Below are 23,186 nucleotides of genomic sequence, written 5' to 3'. Positions count from 1 at the left end.
CCCTTACGACCATCAAATTTATCAGAGACATCATCGCTAGATATAGGGTTCCACACATCATAATCACCGACAATGGCACAAACTTTGGCTCGGACGAGTTCAAAAAAATTCCGCAGGCCAAGGTATCCGAGTGGATTTTGCATCCGTTGCGCACCCCCAAACAAATGGACAAGTGGAGCGGGCGAATGGACTCATTCTTCAAGGGTTGAAGCCTCGACTCCTGCGGGAAGTTGGACATGCCGCCGGCGCATGGGTCACTGAGCTGCCTTCGGTGTTGTGGGCCTCCGAACAACTCCGAATAGATCGACAGGACGATCCCCGTTTTTCCTCGTTTATGGATCAGACGCAGTCCTTCCGAGTGACTTGCTTCACAACTCTCCACGAGTCGAACTCTTCTCCGAAGCCGAAGCAGAGCAAGCCAGGCAAGACGGAGTAGACCTTTTAGAAGAGGAGTGCGAGATGGCATTGATCCGTTCAGCAATTTATCGGCAAGATCTGCGGCGATTTCATGCGCGGCACGTCAGGAGCCGCACGTTCCAAGCAGGCGACCTGGTGCTCCGAGTGGATCAACAGATACCACACAAGTTGGCTCCTGCCTGGGAAGGACCGTTCATCATTTCTAAGGTGCTGAACAACGGAGCGTATCGACTCTACAACCTCGACAGGGAGACGGACGAGCCGCGAGCATGGAATGGAGATCTACTGAAGCGCTTCTACACATAACCGCCGACAGAGACAATGTAAAGAACAAATGTCATCTAAGTAATACAAAGCGGATTAATTTCTTGCCGATTCAAAATTCTTCCGCGTTTGCAGACTTCGGTCTAAAAAACTAACTCCGAGTGTGCACCAAAAGTCACACTCGGAGACTTAGCTGCGACCCAGAGTCGCCTAAGTAAACAACTTGCTCCGAGTGTGCACTAAATGTCACACTCGGGGACTTAGCTGCGACCCAGAGTCGCCTAAGTAAACAACTTGCTCCGAGTGTGCACCAAAAGTCACACTCGGAGACTAGCTGCGACCCAGAGTCGCCTAAGTAAACGACTTGCTCCGAGTGTGCACTAAAAGTCACACTCGGGGACTTAGCTGCGACCCAGAGTCGCCTAAGTAAACAACTTGCTCCGAGTGTGCACCAAAAGTCACACTCGGGGACTTAGCTGCGAATCAGAGTCGCCTAAGTAAACAACTTGCTCCGAATGTGCACCAAAAGTCACACTTGGGGACTTAGCTGCGACCCAGAGTCGCCTAAGTAAACAACTTGCTCCGAGTGTGCACCAAAAGTCACACTCGGGGACTTAGTTGTGACCTAGAGTCGCCTAAGTAAACAACTTGCTCCGAGTGTGCACCAAATGTCACACTCGGGGACTTAGCTACGACCCAGAGTCGCCTATGTAAACAACTTGCTCCGAGTATGCATTTAAAGTCACACTCGAGGACATAGCTGCGACCGAGCGTCGCCTAAGCAAACAACTTGCTCCGAGTGTGCACTTCAAGTCACACTCAAGGACTTAGCTGCGAATCAGAGTTGCCTAAGTAAGGAGCTTCCTCCAAGTGGGCACACAAGTTACACTCTGAGGCTTAGCTGAGTCGCCTAAACAAAAACCACGAGCCAAAATCGTGTCAAAAAAAACTCAGCGAAAGAAGAGCAAAAGATCCGGTTCGAATTCAAATTGAGTTCAACGATCAGTCGGCTCGGTGTGAATCGAGTTTATCCACACTGAGCCACGAATATACCGGCCAACAGCAGTGGCCAAAGTTTAATACAAACTCCACTCGGGATACCGAGGTAAATGCGCGTTCAGCATAAAGTCAATCAAGCATCGCCGGGGCTGGTAGTCTCCACGAAGGTGTCGAAGTCGATTCCATCTGCAATCCGAGTGGCCGTGTCGAGGAAGGTCTCCATGAATTCTTCAAATCGAAGCTTCTTGGTGTTGGCGACCTGCAACGTCTTCAGCTTGTTTTCACGGGCTTCCTTACAATGCACTCGGACCAGAGACAGCGCCACGTCCGCGCCACACCGAGCGACAGACTTCTTCCATGCCTGCACTCTGCTTGGAACATCCTCCAGTCGAGTCATCAACCTCTCTATCTCATTCCGGGAGTCATCTTCAGGCCATAGCTCTTTGTCAATTCGGCCGACAACTTCTCTCAGGCGACCAAGGAAAGGACCCACCTTGTTAAGGCGGGAATTCAGTCGGAACATGTCCCGGTTAGCTTCATCACCGAGTGGAACATTCGGTTGCCCAAGCGCCGGTTCAATTTCGGCGGTCTCGGCTTCAACGTCCCGAAAGAAATCTGCAAAGAAAAGACAGGGAGAAAATAAGTGCGGAGTGAACTCCAAAGTCAAAGAGCAGTCGGCAATCAACTTACCACCAAGCAGTGGGACCATCTTCTTCGCCCAGTCGCCGACGTATTTCTCCTGCGCTTTGCACCGAGCGTTCATTGACTTTAGCTGGCCCACCCATTCAAATCTCTCCTTCTTCATATTTTCTAACTTGGCTAACAGTGCCTTGTTAGTCTCCCGAGATTCCTCCAAAGATATTTCTCGTTCAGCGAGAGCCTTCTTCATGCGAGCCATATCATTCGCAGCTACCTCCAAGTCGGTAGCAAGTTGAGTCTTCTCAGCCATCAGAGCAGTATAGGCCGATCCCAATTCACAAGTCTTTTGTCAAAGAGACACAAAGGGAAGATCAGCCATATTCAACAAGAAAAAAGTCTCGACAGAAATGACAAAACAATCAAAACTCAAGATTCTTCAGACCCCTGCCGATGCAAGCAATCGACAGCGGTCTCGGGGACTACACCTAGTGGGTTCACTGAGAGTGACCCCACTGGTATGCAGCTCGAATAGGTCGGTCCCATTGAGCTCCATAGCAAACCAACAACACTATGAGACTACTATTACTCGACCCGAGTAACACTACTCTTGGGGACTACACCCAATGGGTGCACTCGGCGTGCCCCCACTGGTACCATTCGGGCAGATCAGCTCTGATCTGTAGAGATTATGGAAAATACATATAAAGACAACTGCGGGTGCAAACACTTGGCAGAAGTCTCGGGAACTACACCCACTGGGTTCACTCGAAGCGAACCCACTAGAAAATTAACCTACTGTATCCGAGTATCTCGCCAAAACCCCCAGTTGGCACCAAGAGGAATGTAAACACTTACTAGCGCACTTACTCGGATGTCATCCCGAAGCTCCAAGCTCTTCTTGTAGAGGGACGCAACGGAGTCATATGCTCCCTTGGCTTCGCTCATCATCAGCTCCACTTGTACCATGGCGTCCTTGGCAGCTCCTACTTGATCTTCCGGGAGGTGTCGGGCATCATAGTGAACAGTCGACGGACCCGGCGTGGCAGAAGGCGCCCTAGGCATCCCAAGCTCCTTGGGCATCCCGAGCTCTGCTCCAGTCGGTTCCGCCGTGAAGGCAACTGTCTCAGTCGGCGGCACGCTGATGGCGGGGCTGGCAGTAGGTTGGATAACCCCAGGGATAGGCGCCAAAGCTGGTTCCGACCCCCTTTGGTGGTCGTCGTCCAAATGGATCACCTCCAAAGGAAACCCGACTGAACAAAATTAAAATACAGAAAAAGAAAAAGATCAAAGACAGCACTCGCGAAACGGTAATACAGTTCTCGGAGTTGTGACAACGTACCTTGCTGGGACGTGGCGGCGTCATCAATGTCCTTGGGATCGTCACCCTGACGCGGCAGAGAGATGGTGGAGGTACCAGCTCTGTTGAGTGAAATCCATTCGACGGGTAAACATGAATTCCCAAAAAGAAGAGTCCAATCGGATACTGAAGGAAGATGGAAGAGCAAAGATACTTACGCTGAGGCGACCGGAACAGCGATCCTCATCCGGGGCAAAGCTTTCTCAGGTTCAGACCTGCTGGGTTTAGCCACCTTGGACGGCTGATCCACGGGCTCGGCAGAAAACCCCTGGTTCTCTTCACACTCCGAGCACTCGGGGCCACGGGAGGAGCCGGCGGAACAGCGGGGTCATGACGGTGCTTGGTTCGGCGTTCTGGTGGTGAGGGTGACGAGCTCTGCTCTTCACTCTCCTCCTCCTCCTCTTCTGTTTCCTCCTCCGCCTCCCTACTGTCAGAGAATTACACGGCACTACCCGCACTACCTCCATGCTGCCTTCTTCTTCCTCGACCGGATCCCCACTTGAGACTACAGAATGCCAGTTCGTCCACTCCTGCACAAAACACAGTCGACAACGTCAGTCGGCGAGACAAGAAAAGCAATAAAACTGAGAAGGTTAAAAGCACTCGACAACATGTACTCACCTCATTCGGAGGAGGATTTTGGGCGCGGAAGGCCTTCACCCGCCGAGCTCCCACGGGGTTATGACATGTGCCCGTGATGCTGCGGACCCACGCATCCACGATCTCCTCGCTCACGTCTTCATGATGGGACCGAATGTTATTCGAAGGCCCCGTGTAATGCCACATTGCATGGTCTCGGGCCTGGAGCGGCTGGATGCATCGACCCAGAAAAGTCTCCAACAGGTCCATGCCTGTGACTCCGTTCCGGACGACGGTTATCAGCGCGTCGATCAAAGGCTGGATCTGGGCTTTTTCTCTCTTAGAGAGCGCTAGCTTCCTAGGAGGGCCCGGACGGTCTAAACTAAAGGGTGGTAACCCACTCGGAGCATTCGGGCAGGCAATGTCCTGGCAATAGAACCAGGACGATTGCCAGTTCCTAACCGACTCGGATAGCTGAAGGGAGGGATAACTACTTTTCGTTTTCTTCTGAAATCCTAAACCCCGCAGAGCTAGAGGATGTGTGTCTTATCATCAGACTGGCTAAGTTTCTTAACCGTTTGAGATCTAGCAGAGAAAACATATTTGCAGAGCCCCTAGTGGGGAGGACATCCTATGAAACAGTCGCATAGGGTGATGAGTGCGGAAAGAGGAGCTATCGCATTTGGCAGAAAGTGATGGAGCTGCGCCCCAAAGTAGTTCATAATACCTTGGAAGAAAGGATGGGGAGGCAGGGAGAAACCTCTGGCCATGTGGCTGAGCAGCAGGACGCGCTCCCCCTCCCTCGGCGCCGGCCCCATCTCGCCTTCCGGTAGCCTCCAAGACTTATCGACGACCATGCCGTGCTCCACCAGCTCCAGCACGTCGGTCTTTCTCAGCGTGGAGGGGAGGAAGTCCCCCTGGATCCAGCCCGCCGGCAAAGCCCGCTTCCTCCGCTGAGTGGATGCCGCCCCCTTCTTCTTCTTCGCCTAAAGCTTGCTGGTGTGCCCCTTCGTCATGGCGAGGGCGATGGATCCGCAGAGGAGGAGGGGAAGGAGGTGGCTAGAGGTGTGCAGGGAGTTGCAGGGATGCGAGATCAATGAGAGGAAGATGAGCAGTGCAACAGGAAGGTCCGCCAGGAAGGCTTTAAAAGGCCTCCGACTGAGTCACCTACAGGTGGGCCCAAGATCTTATCCTCCCAACCGGCTGCTGCAAGATTAGTGGAAAAGATCGCGGCATGGTAATCGAGGAGGCGAAATCTACTCGATGGCGATGACGTCATCCCCGCTGAGCGCGCGGCAACCGAAATTTGAGAATCCCGGAAAATCCGACGCTGTCAGTATGACCGGTCTCGTCGAAAGATTCCGCGGAAGCAATCGTTCCCTCACGGTTCATTTCGCTTGCATATTCACTCGGATCACTAGCCGCAAAGATAAAATGGATCGGGGCAGACAACGCTAAGATCACCTCAATACCAGTCGGCTCCAAACTCCGGACATCACTTCATCGTTCCAGCCCCGATCCATTCGGGAACTAATGATGGGGTTATAGTCCCAGGGTAGGGTCATAGGTCTGCCCTATAGGTCCTACCCAAGGACTACCCTTCATAGGGGACAAGGTCCTTAGATAGTTCCGACTGAACTAAGGACGCCCCCATCATCCAGTCGGCGACGGTCCACTCGGAGCATATCTAACGTGCCGATTGGAATCCACTCTGTACATCGTAACCACCCAGGAGGGCAATGATCATACATTTTCATACACCATAACTAGCATTTCAGGCTTACGTTACCAGTAACGCCAGCATTTACTCGCCACTACTCCACCCCTGTCCACCTGACCAGTATGAAGGGCAGCGCACTCTATATAAGCCGCCCTTCACCACTGGTACAGGGGTTGGAACTTGCTGTAATCCCTGAATACACTCGACACAAAGCTCCCAAGAGCACTGAGACGTAGGGCTTTTACCTCCACCGTAGAGGGGCCTGAACTCATACATCCTCGCCGTAGCTAAGGCTCTGCCCATATACTTTCGTACACCGTACTTCTACTGTCAGACTTATACCCATGACAGTTGCCGTCATGCCGAAGGTTAAAACAATCCGTGGCGGCGCAGACTCGAGGATTCCTTGGATCTGACGCTTTATCCTGATGCAATCCATCGAAATGTTTCCACGCTTCCCCATCCGATGTCTGTACCATCATCTTATTCCCATCCACATCTAGTTCGGTTCTTTTGCCCAATTTGTGCCATGTCATCTGTCTGGCTGTCTCTTCGACCATGAAAAGACGTTGAAGTCTTGGTACGATTGGCATATACCGAAGAACACTAACTGCGATTTTGGTCTGCCTCTTCTCACCCATACCGTTGTCTACCACAAGATACCTACAAGACTCGCAATTGGGACAATAGTCCAAGTGTGCATACTCCTTCCTAAATAAGACACATCCTTTCTCACATGCATCTATCTTCTCACAGGGCATCTTAAGTACACGAAGTATTTTTTCCGACTGGTACAGGTTTGCAGGCATGACATGGCCTTTGGGTAGGAAGCGTCCAAATAGTGTCATCATCGCGTCGTAGCATTCTCTTCCCAAGTTGAACTGAGCCTTCGGAGCCATTACTTCTCCAATTGTATCCAGCTGACAGAGCTCAGTGTGCTCATGGAGAGGATGTTTTGAAGACTCCAACATTTCATAAAAGGACTTTGCAGATTCCTCCATCTCATCTTCCGAATCCCGAGCATCATCAAAGTCTTGCACCATGTCTTCGATCCCGGTACCATGCTCGTCCGTGCGACGATGGACCACCTCAGCTCTTGTGCGTTGTATAGACTCACCATGAAATGTACACACCGTATAATTAGGCTTAAAACCCCTCCTGTGCAGGTGTTTAATCATTACAGCCTCTGTCGTCTTTTTATAGTTGTCGCATCGAGGACAGGGGCAATAGTTTCTTTCCTGGCCATTTGCGAATGCGGATTTCACAAATTCCTTTGTTTTTACAAACCATTCTTTCGTCATCTCTTGCTGACTAGGGTGACCCGTATACATCCACGCACGATCACTCATCTTGCATAGCTACTAAAGACAGAAGAAATATATTTATATATAATTTAGCATTTCTATTCATCGGTTAATCAGGTTCGCCATTTTTATTACGTCTAGGCAACCTACACGCTAATAGGTAAACATAGGTCCTAATCCCACCCGAGTATGTGTAGATTGGGTTCGTTTTCCCATGCTCTGCTCCGGATCCAACGCAAAATTTCGGCAGCACCTCCCAGTTGTTCGCCTGATACACGTCTCCGCAATAACCAGAGAGGATGTGGATCCGGAGAACAACAGGGAGGCACTGACGAAATTCCGCATCGGATCCAGAGCACAACATACGGGAAAACGAACCGAATCTACACATACTCGGGCTGTCCATGGATAATGTTGGACAATTCGAAAGGATGGCGGTTATAAATATTCAAAGACATGCATATTTATAGATGTTGTCCTTTTGAACGGGAGACGCATACTGGTCACGCGTACTGATAAATTAATTGAATTACCTAAATCAAGAAAGTTTCATCCGGAAACCGAGCCAAAGTAAATGAAGGGCCGGGGAGGAGATGAAATTTGCACTGACCCACGAATGCAGGGGAGGAGCTCGTACAACGCATGGGCAGGTCTTCGCACAGCAGACCTCACAGCTATGAGACAACTATCACATGTAAATCCACCCGATCAACACAAATATTCCAATTATGTCATTTTAGAGGAAAACAAGCTAAGTATATAATATTCATGAGCTAACCAAGATTCTTATGCCATTTTGAGGTTATTATGGCATTTTGGAGCTAAATGGGCTAAATATGTCATTGTTGGGGAAATTGAAGCAAGGATAATATGAAAGAGGAGAAGAAAGAGGAGGAGGAGAAGAAGAAGAAATCAAGAAGAAGGAGGAGAAGGATGATAAGGAGGAGGAGGAGAAGAAGGAGTAGGAGGAGAAGGTATTTTTCTTCTCTTTTTTTTCATTTTTCCTATTTCTTCTCCTCTTCTCCTCTTGTTGGAGCTAAATGATCGAATTATGTCTTTTTGGAGCTATATGGGCTAATTATGCCATTTTATAGGAAAACAAGCTAAGAATATAATATTCATGAGCTAACCAAGGTTCTTATGCCATTTTGAGCTTATTATGGCATTTTGGAGCTAAATGGGCTAATTATGTCTTCTTCTCTTCTTCTCTTCTTCTTCTTCTCTTCTTATTATCTTCTTATCTTCTTCTTTTCTTCTTCTCCTTATTATTGTCTTCTCTTCTTCTTCTTCTTCTTCTTCTTCTTCTTCTCCTCCTCCTCCTCCTCCTCCTCCTCCTCCTCCTCCTCTTCTCCTCTGCTCCTCCTCCTCCTCTTCTTCTTCCTCTTCTTTCTATTAAGCTAACTAACTAACTAACCTAACTAACCAAGCTAACTAAACCTATCGCTAAACCTATATAGCACTAAACAACAAAAAAATAACAAAAACAAAATCTATATCACTAAGTAACTAAAATATAGCTCCTTCTTTTCCTTTCTCCTCTTCTTTCTTCTCCTCCTCCTCCTCCTCCTCCTCTTCTTCTTCTCCTCCTCCTCTCCTCTACTACTCTTCTTCTACTCTTCTCTTTTTCTTCTTCTTCTTGTTTCTCTTCTTCTTCTTCTTCTTCTTCCTTTTATTCCTCTTCTTCTTCTTCTTCTTCTTCTTCTTCTTCTTTTCTTCTTCTCCTCCTCCTCTTCTTCTTCATTTTCTTCTCATCTTGCACTAACCGAATTAACCTAAACTAGTAGTAACCTAATAAACTAACTATCTAAATTAACTATCTAATTTAAAAGAAAAAAACTGAAAAATAGGGTACCGGAGGCACTCACCAAAGTTGGGGACGGCCGGTGAGGGCAGGGGCGTCGCCGGGAACCGGTGAGGGGAGCGGCCTGCGCAGGGAGCCGGTGAGGGGAGGGGGCGGTGCCGGGGCAGGTGAGGGGAGGGGGCGGCGCAGGGGGTGGCGCAAGGAGCCGGTGAGGGGAGTGGGCGGCGCCGGGGCAGGTGAGGGGAGGGGCGACGCAGGGGGTGCCACAGGGGTCGGCGTAGGGGGCGGCGTAGGGGTGGCCGACCGCCGGTGGTGCAGGAGGGAGGCGCGCACGACGGTGGAGAGAGAGACAGAGTGGGGAGTGGGGTAGTGGAGCGAGGGGCTAGGGGGAGACGACCGTTATAGGGACGTTAGCTTTGTTGTCTGCCCCCGGACGACAAAGGGCCCCACGGCGGATGGCAAAGGCCAGGCGGACGGCAAAGAGCCCGTCCGTTGGACCTGGCCAGGCCCAAGGTCTAGTGGGACCCATCTGCCCTCTTTGATGTCTGCCCTAGGTCACTTTGCCATCCACAGGCAGACGACAAAGCCCTGGCCGATGGCAAACATTCTGTTTACCATCAGTGAGCCCTTTACCGTCCGCTTTAGGTCAGCTGACGACAAAGATCTTCTTTGCCATCAGCCAACAGACGGCAAAGAACTGGCTGATGGCAAATTACTGGATTACAGTAGTGGTGGGTGCCTACCACATGATACTACATCAAGATCCAAAATTTCCAAGTACCTACTTTGCATGCAATTGGGTGAAGAATGGTAGAACTACAATGCATATAAAACCTAGGTAATAATATGATCAACGTGACTTGCCTCGTGAGGTTGATGAAGAAGAATTATCCTTCTCGAGAAATAACCTGATAGAACTATTCGTCACTCTCCGATGAAATCTATATAAGCAAACATAGTATTCACATAAGCACTCACACTAGCAATCATTCTAGCAATCAAATAACAAACAACAATAAAAGTTGATGCAATCAAAATCAATAAGAGAGAGCGAATAAGAATCCAAAGGAAACTTCAAAGAAAACTAGGGAGTCTTCTACTACATCAAACACTCAATAGTTTTTGTTCTAACTTAAAAATAAAACACTAAAATATGAAAATAACAGAGAATAAAATATAAATTTAACTAAGATAAAATAAAGTATTTTTCATAAAACTATTTGAACGTATTTTCAAACGGGAGTAAACTAGTAGGGAAATCAACTGCAAGTTATTAGAGAACTAGAATTGATTTCATGATAACAAATAAAAATAAAATTTTGTTTTTGTTGAAAACCTACTGTTAACTAACAGAAAACAAAATATAAACTTTCTCAAATATAAAATAAAATAATTTAAAAACAAATATAGAAAAAGAAATAGCCATAATCCTAAAGGAACTAAAACAAAATCTGTTTTGGTAAAAACACCAAGTAATAATAATTAAAAAAATGAAACTTAAACTACTAAAAGATATTATCAATAGGAAATAGTAGCAAAAGGAATTAATTTGAAAGCTCTTTTTAAACTCCCGGTATAAGCAAAATAAGATTTAAATCAAATCTGATCTAATTCAAATTTTATAAATCCAAACATAGACAAATTATATATCTACAGAAACTACATAAAATTTGTGATCCAAACATAGACAAATTATATATCTACTAATAGATATGAATTTTATAATTTGCTCTTTTTCTGAAAAAAAAACTGTGACGGGATTTTTTTGAACCTCACCGTGGGTGGAAGGTTGGCCGTGGCTGGGAGGTTGGCCGGCGAGGTGGGGCTGCTCCGGCGAGGGGGAGGGCGATGGGGTGATGCAGGTTGGTGTAGGGGGCGACATGGAGTACCAGGGGAGTCCTCGGCAGGGAGCTTGGGCGCCGGGGAAACTCCTGTAGAGCTCGGCGAGGCATGGAAGTGGAGGGTGGTGGCGAGGTGGCTGCGGGCAGGGAGAGGTCGTGGTGAGGGGGGAAATGGGACGAGGGGAGTCGGGGCTCTCTTATAGGGGGTCGGGAGGCGCCGGGATGGAAAGGAGAGGTAGATTGGGCAAGTGGAGATTCATGTCTCCATTGCCATGGAAAGCTTATGTACATGGGGAAAGTGACGAGAAGTAGGAGATGATGCCGGTTGGGCCAAGATGGAAAGTCCTTAATGGGCCAGCGCAAGGTTTCCTAATAAACGAGATATCTTTCCCTATTTTCAAAAACCGGAAAGTAAACAATAAAAGGGAAACCTAATAAATTCGGTATATAGAAGTTCTATATACTAAAATCATCAGAAAAATAAAATCTAAATGATGGACATTTTTCCACGGCCAAAATAAAAACTTTTAAAAAATGTTTTTCCAAAAATCCCTAAATGCTTTATTTCTTTTTGCAAATATTTTATCAAATAAATCTTGGGTTTCATAGCTCAAATATTTCAAAGAATATCCCCGGGTTTCATAGCTCATGTTTCTCCTCTCTTTTTCTTGCTTGACAAGATATGGTTCCCGGCATTCCGTGAGTGAGGAAGAAACAAAATGCAAAGCAAAATCGAAAGGAATTTCAATGCCACCTTGATTCAAATTCTTTATAGGTGAAGAAGTCATGCTATCTCCTCTCGCTCATTAAAAAAAAAGATGAATTTTAATTCACAGGAAAAAGGGGAAAGTCATTTTATTCCCTCTCATTCAAAAGATTTTAAAAAGTTTCAAATTTCACTCAAGTTTCAATCACTCAAACAAACAAACAATCAATCTAATAATTATATTAACATACCAAAATTTGGGATGTTAGATCCTACTGGATTGATACGTTGGTTCTCAAACTGAGGGAAATACTTACTGCTCCTGTGTTGCATCGCCCTTTCCTCTTCAAGGGAAAAACCAACGCAAGCTCAAGAGACGACAGAAGATTTCTGTCGCCATAGCATGGCCCCGTGGTAGCATTTATCTGATAGGTCTTTGCTCCATAAATCCTTTTAAATTCCAAAAATAATACACAAAAAGTTTCGTCCAATTCCGAGAACTTTTATTTCTACACAAAAATAACACCAAGGTAGTTCTAGTGAAAATAACGCCAGTCCGAGTTAGTTTCATTCAAATCATGCAAAGTAGAGGTCACACGAGAGCAGAAGTGTTTGGAAAAGTAGATACATTGGAGTAGTATCAACTCTACGAGCTTAACTCATTTGTCCTCAAGCAATTTAGTTGATAAACTAAAAGTGATAAAGAAAACTTTTACAAACTCTTTTGTTCTCGTTGTTATACATATGCTTAGCTAGTTTTCAAGTTTTCTGCATAAATCATAAATAAACACATCCATGATAATAATTTAAGCATCATATCCAATCATGGCAATACATAACCAACTAGAAAGAAATTTGTCAAAACAATCACGATATAATATGGTGACATGGTATATGTCTAGCCCTTTCTGAGAGAGCAAACCATAAATTCAGAGCACCTCTGAGATTCAAGCATTGACTGCATATTATAATTCAAAATAGAAAAGATCCTAGTATGACTCATATCCAATATTAGCTAGACTCAATGCATAAAAATGGCAATAGTTCTCTCGAGTCTAGTGCTATAAGTAAGAGGGTGATGACTCAACATAATAGTAAATAGATACACCCTTCGCATCGGGAAGCATTGATTTGCAGAGTTGTGAGAGCTCAAGTCTGGTGCTGTTCTTTATTCTCAATGTTACGACAAAGGTTTTCACTATCTTCCATGTAAATCCAACATTGATGGTTGCCAAAAAGAATTGTAAAGTTTTACTCCTATCCACCATCCATACAAAACCTTGGCTAGCCGAATTCACGGGTGCCCTCAAACATATCAACATTCACAAGTAGTTTTTTTTAATTCAATTTTGTTTAAGCAGGGCTAGCATCCTTGTTACGAACCTCTCTCATTCAATGACGATGAATAAATGTGTGTCATGAGAGTAATTTACTTAGCATGAAAGATACTGATTGCCCCGTCGCTCCACAAACTGTACGAGTGCACAAAAATAAGATTTTACACGTCTCACATGCAAATTTACTTGGAATGGGAGGGTAATATCGCATATAGGTAGGTGTGGTGGACTAGGTTTTAAGGATATTGGATGCACAAGCAGCATTCATGCTCAGTATAGGTGGAGGCTAGCAAAAGATTGGGAAGCAATCAGCTAGAGAGAAACAATGGTCATGAACATGCATTCAAAATAATCAACTTTGGACAAAGCATGAGTAGGAGAGAAGCACTTTGAATTTTAATATGATGAAGGCTACATTGGTTTTGACTCAACTACATGTTTGCACATGGGCCAAGTCAAATCACTCAGAGGAAAATATCATACTACCATATCACATCATAACCATTTTAATGCATGTTGATGCACAAGGTAAATCATTAATACCTCCTAGCTATTTAAGCATGGCATGAAAAGTTATGATCTCTAATTTTCATCACAAACATGTTGACTCATGATATACTAAATCAAGACCGAACGAGCCAACATATTTTCAAAAGCGAAAAACAAGAGGAGTTCATACATGTTTCTTTGCCATCATCACTTCATCAAATATCATCATTATTTCATTTCACTTGCATGACCGAATGATGTAAATATAATAAAAGTGTAGTGGTGCCGTGGACTAAGGTGGAATCTGCAGGGCAGTTTTAAACAAAGGGGAAGACATGGTAATATTGGCTTTTCGTTAGGTCGACAACAAAGCATATGAGAGCCACTCGTCATTTTCATCGTGGTTTTCCCTTTTCATGACTCAACAAAAGGTAAATAAGTTCAGAGAAACACACTGAAAAGTTTTGGATTTTTGTTTTTTTAAACCAAAGGATATGAAAGTGCGTTATATCGACTAGAGTGTGGTGAATAGGTTTTTTTATGAATTCGTCACTGAGTAATTTTCTAGTGATTAAATTGCCCAGTCACAAATAGGGAGAAGTGTAATAAGTAATTAGGAAAACTTTCAACACAACAACAACAAAGTCTTCATGATGAAATGGAACACACGAGCACAAGTGGCGTGATCAGGATACATATGTGAAGGACAAGTGAAGTGAAGAATTTGGGATGAGGAAATTTTGAAAGTCTATAGTCAAATTCTTCAAACAGTAATGATCAATTTCATCAACACACAAATGAGAAAATAGAAGGGTTGAGGAAATAGAATCAGGTACTCAATGAAGACAATGATTTGATGACCCAGTTCCAACTGCTATGCCAATCATACGTCTAGTTTGGAGTGGCTTGGTATTTAAACCAAAAGACACATAGTCCTTACCATATTCTCCTTGAGCTAAGGACACATATTCCTTGCCCATCACTCGTGGTAAGTCTTCAGGGCAGACTTCCAAACCCTCACAAACTTGGTCACCCAAGGATCCACAATTTACTCTTGGATGCTCTTGACCAGTGATGCCTAACCGTCTAGAAGTTACATAGTCTTCAAAGGTAACAAGCGTTGGTTCCAAACAGGAACGATCTCTTCAATGATTCTCGATCACTTTAGGGTATTTGGGTTTTGGTTTGGGTGTTTGGGATTTTTCCTCACTGATGATTTTCTCTCAAAGACTTTCGGGGAATGGGTTGCTCTCAAATGACAAGTGTCAGTTTCTCTCAGGGAGCAGCCAACCATCTAATGGTTATGGGAGGCGGATATTTATAGCCTGGGAGAAATCCCGACATGATTTGACATAAATTCCCCAATGATATGACCATTATGTGGATAAGGTTGGGGACAGTTGGCGTGCGGCGCACCAACCGCCGGAACTTTCAAGCTGTGAAAGTCCTCATGTCTCTCATATTCCTCACTTGTAGGTAATTCGCACTTGCGAAAACCTAACTCCTCACTTAGAGAAATTTCCTCAGAGACCACAAGATCTTCGTCTCTGTCACTAAAGAAATTGACTAAATTGTAAAAGATTTCTAAAGGCTTCACTCGAAGGATTGGGTATATGTAGGCTTTGATATGAGCATCACTTGATAAAGTTTCCTTAGTTTTACCTCGACCCCCTTTAACAGTATGATGGTCCTATGACTCAAAAGAAAGGAAATGAAGCTATGAAAACAAAAGTCTTCACGCTTGAAAGTCCTCGCATCAATTTCTTCACGGACACAACAATTTCCTCGCTTTCAAAGTCTTTGAAGAATTACCAAAGTCTTTAGTTGAAGACATTCATTTTTAGGGGTCGATATTCTTCGAATAACTAAAATTCTTCACCAACTTATATAGCACGTGTACATCCACAAATACATTATTCTCTTAACCTATAAGTCTTCAATACACCGAAATCACTAAGGGGCACTAGATGCACTTACAATCTCCCCTTTTTGGTGACTGATGAAAAATTGGTTAAGTTTTCAACAGGGATAAATATATGAAGTGTAAGTACAAAGTTTGAGGAATTTGATTGCAAGATATAGAAAAACTCCCCTAAATATGTGCATATTTGAGGAATTTGCTTTGCACTGCAAATGCACATTGTAGTTTTGTACCGTGGATATCTCCCGCTATATCTTGTAATCCAGGCAAGCATTTAACATATATCATGAGGAAATTGAAATGCATGATGGAAAGTGGTGCCTAACGAATTTTAGCATGCGTGGATTAATCAACATGAGGAATAAGCATGCTAAGAAACAGTTCAAAAGTATTAGCCCACCACTGCTCATAAGTTTACAACTCATACAACCAAACACTTCAGAAGAATGAGAGTTGCAACTTAAAAAAATATAGTTCATAAGCCCATAAGGTAGACTCGCTTGAAGACTAAGTCGGATTTCTCCCCCTTTGTCATCAAGTGATGAAAAGGGACGAACTTAGGACTAAACCTCCTGAAGAATTTCACCTTGTTGGTGGAAGAGGTGCGCCAACATTGTCTGGGTCATTCGTCGTGATTGGGCCGACAACAATGTCGTCAAGATCCTCAGCTTCATGAGTTGTGCGCGATAAAGAAAATGAGCAATCCACTCGGTGAGGAACTTGAAATTTCTTGAATTACTTCTTGGGCAGCCACGACAAATCAAAGTCTTGATGAAATTCCGTTTCAGTGAGTTCTTCAGGAGTCTTTAGGTGAGATAGAATGGCCCATGTACGATCGAAGATTTTCTAAATATAGTAGTTATTTATCTTCCTGACATTTTGCGTCGCAGTTATATCACGCACAATGACATTTTCTTCAACTGATGCTTTACCCACTTGTGATTGCGATCAACCTTTTGATGAAGACTTTGCACAAGCTCACGATCAGTCATCACCCGCGGGGCACACTCACGAGGAAATTTTGCTAAGGCTTTTGCAATTGAGTCCTGTGATGGAGTTTAATCATTGGTTGAGTAGGATGCAGCCTTGCGAAATTTTCCATCAAGGGGATGAGATCCCTCATCAATAATTGTTTTCCCTTCCCTTCAATCAGATCAAAGGATTTCTCGATGACTTCAAGTGGGGGTAAATAGCTAAAGTGATTCTGAAAACCAGATATGTAAGGAATTGAGGATCTAACCATGATGAATTTCATAATCCATGGCGCATAAGGCTTCATATCAAATGGTGACATAGCAATATTGTCCAATGTCCTCATGAAGAAATCGTGAAGATTTATGGGAATCTCATGAATGATGTTGAATAGCAAATTCTTCACGATTCCCACCATGTCTTCTTCTTCAAAATTGTGACCTTTGATGGGGTTGAGTGTTTTGGTCAAGATGCGGTATATAGTCCTTGGCACATATAGCAAATCTTTGATGACGAATGTGGTCCTTGGTGTCTTTCCACGATCCAAAGGCTTTATCAGCACTTGCATCAGGTGGTCGGGCAGTTCGGGTTCATCATAGATGCATCTGGGTCCTTTTGAGGGGATTGGAACTCGGACCGCACGAAGTAATTCCGTGGAAGGAGCTGTGTAGTGAGTGTCTTCGGTCATCTAGTCAAGAACCCATGTGTTGACATCTTGTGCTTCACCCGGTAGATGCAAAGTGGCATAGAATGGAAGAACTAGCTCTTCATTCCAGTTGCAGATATCCCTGCAGAATGGTAGTAGGCCATCATCATACAGGACATCGAGGACTTGCGTGAAGTAGGGAATGAGTTCCATGTCTAGACGAGGAATTTGGTGATGCTGAAAAATCTTATTCTTTTCAAAGAGCACACCACCATAGAAGTTCATCTCAGTGGTAATCCAGAATCTCTTGTGCCTTATCCTCGTGGAGTCACACGGATTTGCACCGATGAAGAAATGATGTTCATCAGAGAGTCTCTCCTTGAAGAATTTGGCTCTTTTTGTACCATTGTAAGGCTGAATAGTCTTGGGTTGAAGATTTGGCTTGAATCATGTGACAACACGAGACCGACGCTCCAGAAGATTCCCCTTTTATTCTGTTGCTACCGTGCGATTGGATTGTCTGTCGCATTCATCGTCGCATCGTCTGCATTGCATCAACACTCTGTTGCCGCCAGTTTTCAAAACCTGCATCCGTTATTAGTTGCAGGTTCTCTACGTTGTCGTCGTTGACCGTTCTGAGCCCTACCACACACGCATGCACCTGCGACATTGTTAAAACATTATTTTTAAAAGTCCATTTAAAATATTCTCAGATTGGGTCGAAACTTGATGTGCGGTATTAATGTAGGTAGACCGCGTGCCAATATTCTTCGTAATCGGAGTCCGTTTGATACCTGAATGGTCGACCGTAGCGGCACCATCACTGGGGTATCGTCGTACGTTTTTCATTGTTTTAAAATACCGTGTCGGGCCGCAACTCATCTCTTCTCTCAGCCCATCATGGTTACACAACCCACTAGCCTAAGCCTAGCGCTACCCGCGACCGAGGTCATCCGATCGAGATCGCGTGGTCGAAAACGGTGCGAAAAACCCCTAACCCTAGCTCGTGTCTGTAAATAGACACCAACCCTAGCCTCCCCTCGTTTCTCGTGCATGACCTAACCCTAGCCGCCACCACAACCTCCTCTCTCCCCTCCTCTATCCGCTAGGCCAGCGAGGTCCCGATCCGTCCCTCTTGGGCCCGGATCCAGCCGCCGCCATGTTCGCTCGCCCCGTGCCCCGAGCCTCACCAGGGAGAGCTCCTCCCATGGCAGCCTCTTCGCCAAAGCCCCCTCGGACTACTTCTTCGCGTCGTCGGAGCAGGCCGGGCGAGCCCCGCCACAGGTCGCCATTGCCCGCATGCTCTCCTCAACCTGGAGATCTCTCTCCCGTGACCATCTATCTCCTCTCACTCTCGCAGGTTCCCGCCACCATTAATGGACCTCGCAGTTCCAACACGCCCCGCCGCCGACCGTATCCGGCCACATCCGTGCCGCACGAGCCGTCCCCCGCATCACCGCCGCTCCTTGCCGGCGTGCCCCTGGGCTCCCCGCCGCCATCCGCTCGACCGCGCCAAGGGTGTTGACCCCGTCCCGACCGCGCCTCCCCCCGATCCCGTTCGGATCGGGAGCGACAGCCGGCTGGGCTGCCTCCTATGCTCTACGCATGGGCCAGTGGCAGACCAGCCCGGCCCACTCTAGCCCCATCGCCCTGGCCCAGGCACCTCCTTCCCCCCAACCAGCCCGAAGGCCTAGGGTCAGAATCTCCCCTCTCCCTGCTATCCTACGCCGCTGCACTGTATAGCTATGCTGCGCCCGTGCACTGTTAGGCCCATCAGGACAATTCGGCCCGAGTAGTTTTTTTCCTATTAACCTGTGATTTTATTTATTTTCAGAAAAACATATTTTTCAAACTGCCGTAGTTTTAAATCCGTGCGTCGGATCGCAGTGAGTTAGATATGTAGAATGTGTAGAATTTCATGTAGAATAAAAATTTTCAACTCTCCTGCATATTTAAGACTCTTAGCTGTGCTGTTTGCATCGATTTGTGTGTCGACATAATAGAAACAGTTTAGGTCCTAGTTAATTAACCGTAGCTCCGTTGGAGATGAGCCATATATGTAAACAGATTAGAACGACGAGAAGAATCACTTGAACCACTTTGTTTTTCCATTTAACGAACAGAATACATGAATAGGACAAATTTAGACTGATTTTGAATTTAATGCATGGTGTCAATTCGGAAATGTTATATGTCGTTTCCAGCCTCATTTAAAATGCCTAGATAGGTAGTTTAATTTGTGCTTAACCCCTTGCCATGTTTAACAACATTTAATATTGCCATGTAAAAAAATGGAGTGAACTAAATAATTAAATTTGAAGTTCCGTCAATATGCAACCCGTTGCATATTGAGCTTCACTTAATGTGTAGCGTTTGAATGTGTGAATTGCCATGCCATGCCTTGCATATTTGAAACTCATCATGCATCATATGTGAACTGAATTATGTCATGCATGTGCGTGGTGAATATCGTGTGTTTATTCTTGTTCCGGTTTGCTTCGTATTGATAGAGTTTCGCAAGCCTATCGAAATGTGAGGACCTGTTCGACTACGTCGGTCGTCTGCTTCAAGGGTTCGTTCTTCTTCCAAGCAGGTTATCACGCAAGACGATCATTTCCCTAGATACCATTACTATCATTGCCATGCTAGTTGTTTCGTTTCTATTGCTATGTCTTGTTGCCTACCACATGTTAAATATCAGCTTCTCAACATTGCAATGAGAACCTTCAACATGTTCACAACTTAGAAAACTACCGATTGGCTATGTTACCGCTTGCTTAACCATGTGTTCGCGTTGTTAGTTGCAGGTGCAGTTGTTTCCATGTGATAACATGGGTTCCTTGTTATATCACCCTATTATTGCTAGTAATTTAGTGCACCTATATACTTGGTAAAAGGTGGAAGGCTCGACCTTTTTAGGCTGGTGTTTTGTTCCACCTTTGCCGCCTTAGTTTTGGCTACCGGTGTTATGTTCCATAAATGAGCGCTCCTAACATGCTTGGGGTTGTAACAGGAGCCCGTTAGATTCTCGTTTTGGGATAAAGCTCGTCTAGCAAGGCCCAACATTCGTACTATATTTGCCAAACATAATAATACTAATAAGCAATTTGCCGCATAGGGAGTTAGCGCTACCCGAGAAGTAATTCAACATAATACAGGGGGGCAGTGCTGATGGTGTTGGTCCCAAACAGAGCAACTTATTAATGCTACCCGACGCAACTCGGTGTCTGGTGTGGAAACCATACTCGTTCGGTGTGCCCTGAGAACGAGATACGGGACTCCTATCGGGTTTGTCGGCACGTTGGGTGGCCTTGCTGGACTTGTTTTACCTTTCTTGAGCGTCTTGTGCGAGGGATTCTGAGGATGCTTTGGGTCATCTCAAGGTTGAGGTTTTCCAATAGGAACCCGAGGAGATCACGGGTCTCCCTGATCGAGGTCATTCCGTCGCAACATGTGGTAGTTTGTGATGGACTAGTTGGAGCACCCCTGCAGGGTTAAATCTTTCGGAAAGCCGTGCCCGCGGTTATGTGGCAACGTGGAAACTTTGTTTAACATCCAGTTCTAGATAACTTGAAGTAAGCTTAATTACAATATGCCAACTGAGTGTGAAACCGTGACTGTCTCTTTCGCGAGCTCCTTCTCCGGTCGAGGACACGGTGGGGTTATGTCTGACGTAAGTAGGTGTTTAGGATCATTCGTTTGATCATCAGTAGTTCACGACCGTTATGCATAGATCTCCCCTCTTTTATTCTTGTACTCGTAAGTTGGACACCTCAAATAAATGCTTAGCCGCTTGTTGCAGCCTCACCACTTAACCATACCTCACCCATTAAGCTTTGATAGTCTTGATACGTTTGGAAATGAGATTGCCGAGTCCCCTGTGTCTCATAGATTACTACAACACTAGTTGTAGGTATAGGTAAAGGGTTACTTTGATGTGAGAGCGCTGATTGTGCTATTTGGACTTTCTTCTTCTTCTTCTTCGATCTAGGATGGGTTGCATGCCGGCAGCCTGGGATATCAAGGATGGACGTCGATCTTTTATCGTTTTTTTTCGTCCGTAGACGGACCCTGCTCTTCTTCATGATGATTGTATGTATTGTACTGATGTGACTCTGATGTAGCTTGTGGCGAGTGTAAGCCAAATCCTTATACTCATCTTTTCAGTACATGTACTTGTAACGATATCCATTCTTGCAAAACAACGAGATGCGTTTCTCTCCCTGTCGAGGCCCTCGCGCCAAAATAAGGATATGACCGCATATTGGGCATGACAAGTTGGTACCAGCGCAATACCGACCTAGGAGCCCCCTTGATTGATTGAACATGGCCGAATCGAGTCTAGTGAAAAACTACTTCGAGTCTAGTTATATATCGGAGAGTAGGATTCTTTTTTGTCCTCTTATATGCTCTGGTGAGGAATCTTGACGTAAGAATTTTAATTCCACTCCTCTTGTCACTCAATTGTTTTTAGGATTACGTGGATATTTTTGGAATCTATATGATGTCGATGTGAAGGAGTTCTGACTTGGTGCCTCCTGCTGTGTTGATTTAATTCCGGTGAGTTGAGCTCCAAGGGATTCTTGCGCACTTCGTTATCATTCAAATTTCTTAGTATCTCAGGACAGAGGAGGTTAGAAATTTCTTCAATACTGGTAGTGGCGAAATAACCCCGACATTCCCATTACTGGTGCAGAGATTTCGGGGGTAGTGCCATACTTGGTATCGTTGTGATTACGAGGATCTAAGATAGATGAGTTTCCAAGGTCTCTAGTTATGTGTTGATGGATGTGATACACTGGACGGGTAGTGTTATTGCTAGGAGTTGAGTGATGGATTTTACTCCGTGTATTTCGTGGACCCGATTGCATGACCAGAAAATTTCGCGAGTTCTTAGGTGGGAATTCAAGTAGTTACTGATATGTCTCCAACGTATTTATAATTTTGATGGTTCCATGCTATTATCTTGTCAAACTTTGGATGTTTTGTATTCATTTTATATATTTTTTGGGACTAACTTATTAACTCAGTGCCAAGTGACAGTTCCTGTTTTTTCCGTGTTTTTGACCTGTTCTAGAGGAGAATATAAAACGGAGTCCAAATGGAAAAAATCTTTGGAATGATTTTTTCTGAAACAGAAGATATGTAGGGAGCTTGAGAACCAAGGCAAAGGGTCCCAAGGGAGGCCACAAGCCCCCTAGCCGTGACCTGGGGGGCGTCTAGCACGCTTGTGGGCCCCCCGTGGCTCCTTTGCCCTACTTCTTCCGCCTATAAATCCCCAAAAAATCTGAAACCACGGGAGAGAGCCACAAAAATACTTTTCCGCCGCCGCAAGCTTCTGTCTCCGCAAGATCCCATCTGGGGCACGTTCTCGTGCCATGCTGGAGTGGGGATTCGGACACGGATGGCTTCTTCATCAACACCATTGCCTCTCCGATGATGCGTGAGTAGTTCACCACAGACCTTCGGGTCCATAGCTAGTAGCTAGATGGCTTCTTCTCTCTCTTGGATCTTCAATACAAAGTTCACCATGATATTCATGGAGATCTATCCGATGTAATCCTCTTTTGCGGTATGTTTGTCGAGATCCGATGAATTGTGGATTTATGATCAGATTATCTATGAAACTTATTTGAGTTTCTTCTGATCTCTCACATGCATGATTTCATATCCTTGTAATTCTCTTCGAGTTGTGGGTTTTGTTTGGCCAACTTGATCTATAATTGTTGCAATGGGAGAAGTGCTTGGTTTTGGGTTCATACCGTGCGGTGACCTCACCAAGTGACAGAAGGGGTAGCAAGGCATGCATCGTGTTGTTGCCATCAAGGGTAAAAAGATGGGGTTTATATCTATTGCATGAATTTATCCCTCTACATCATGTCATCTTGCTTAAGGCGTTATTCTGTTTGTTATGAACTCAAGACAGTAGATGCATGCTGGATAGCGGTCGATGTTTGGAGTAATAGTAGTAGATGTAGAAAGTATCGGTCTACTTGTCTCGGACGTGATGCCTATATGTATGATCATTGCCTTAGATATCGTCATGACTTTGCGTGGTTCTATCAATTGCTCGACAGTAATTCGTTCACCCACCGTAATATTTGCTATGATGAGAGAAGCCTCTAGTGAACACTATGGCCCTCGGGTCTACTTCACATCATATTGTCAGCTCTACACTTTCACTTTGTTGCACT

The 23,186-nt window shown here is 45.3% G+C and overlaps 1 pseudogene; it reads right to left on the bottom strand.

The window, feature by feature from the left end:
- The window catches only part of LOC123408431, a 47,406-nt pseudogene extending 29,122 nt beyond the window's left edge, over positions 1-18,284 (bottom strand).
- Between the last annotated feature and the right edge of the window lie 4,902 nt (positions 18,285-23,186).

The sequence above is a fragment of the Hordeum vulgare genome, chromosome 7H (assembly GCF_904849725.1).
Source record: "Hordeum vulgare subsp. vulgare chromosome 7H, MorexV3_pseudomolecules_assembly, whole genome shotgun sequence".
Taxonomy (NCBI): Eukaryota; Viridiplantae; Streptophyta; class Magnoliopsida; order Poales; family Poaceae; genus Hordeum; species Hordeum vulgare.
Note: the sequence above shows the minus strand (reverse complement) of the source record. Positions and strands in the feature narration are given on the sequence as shown.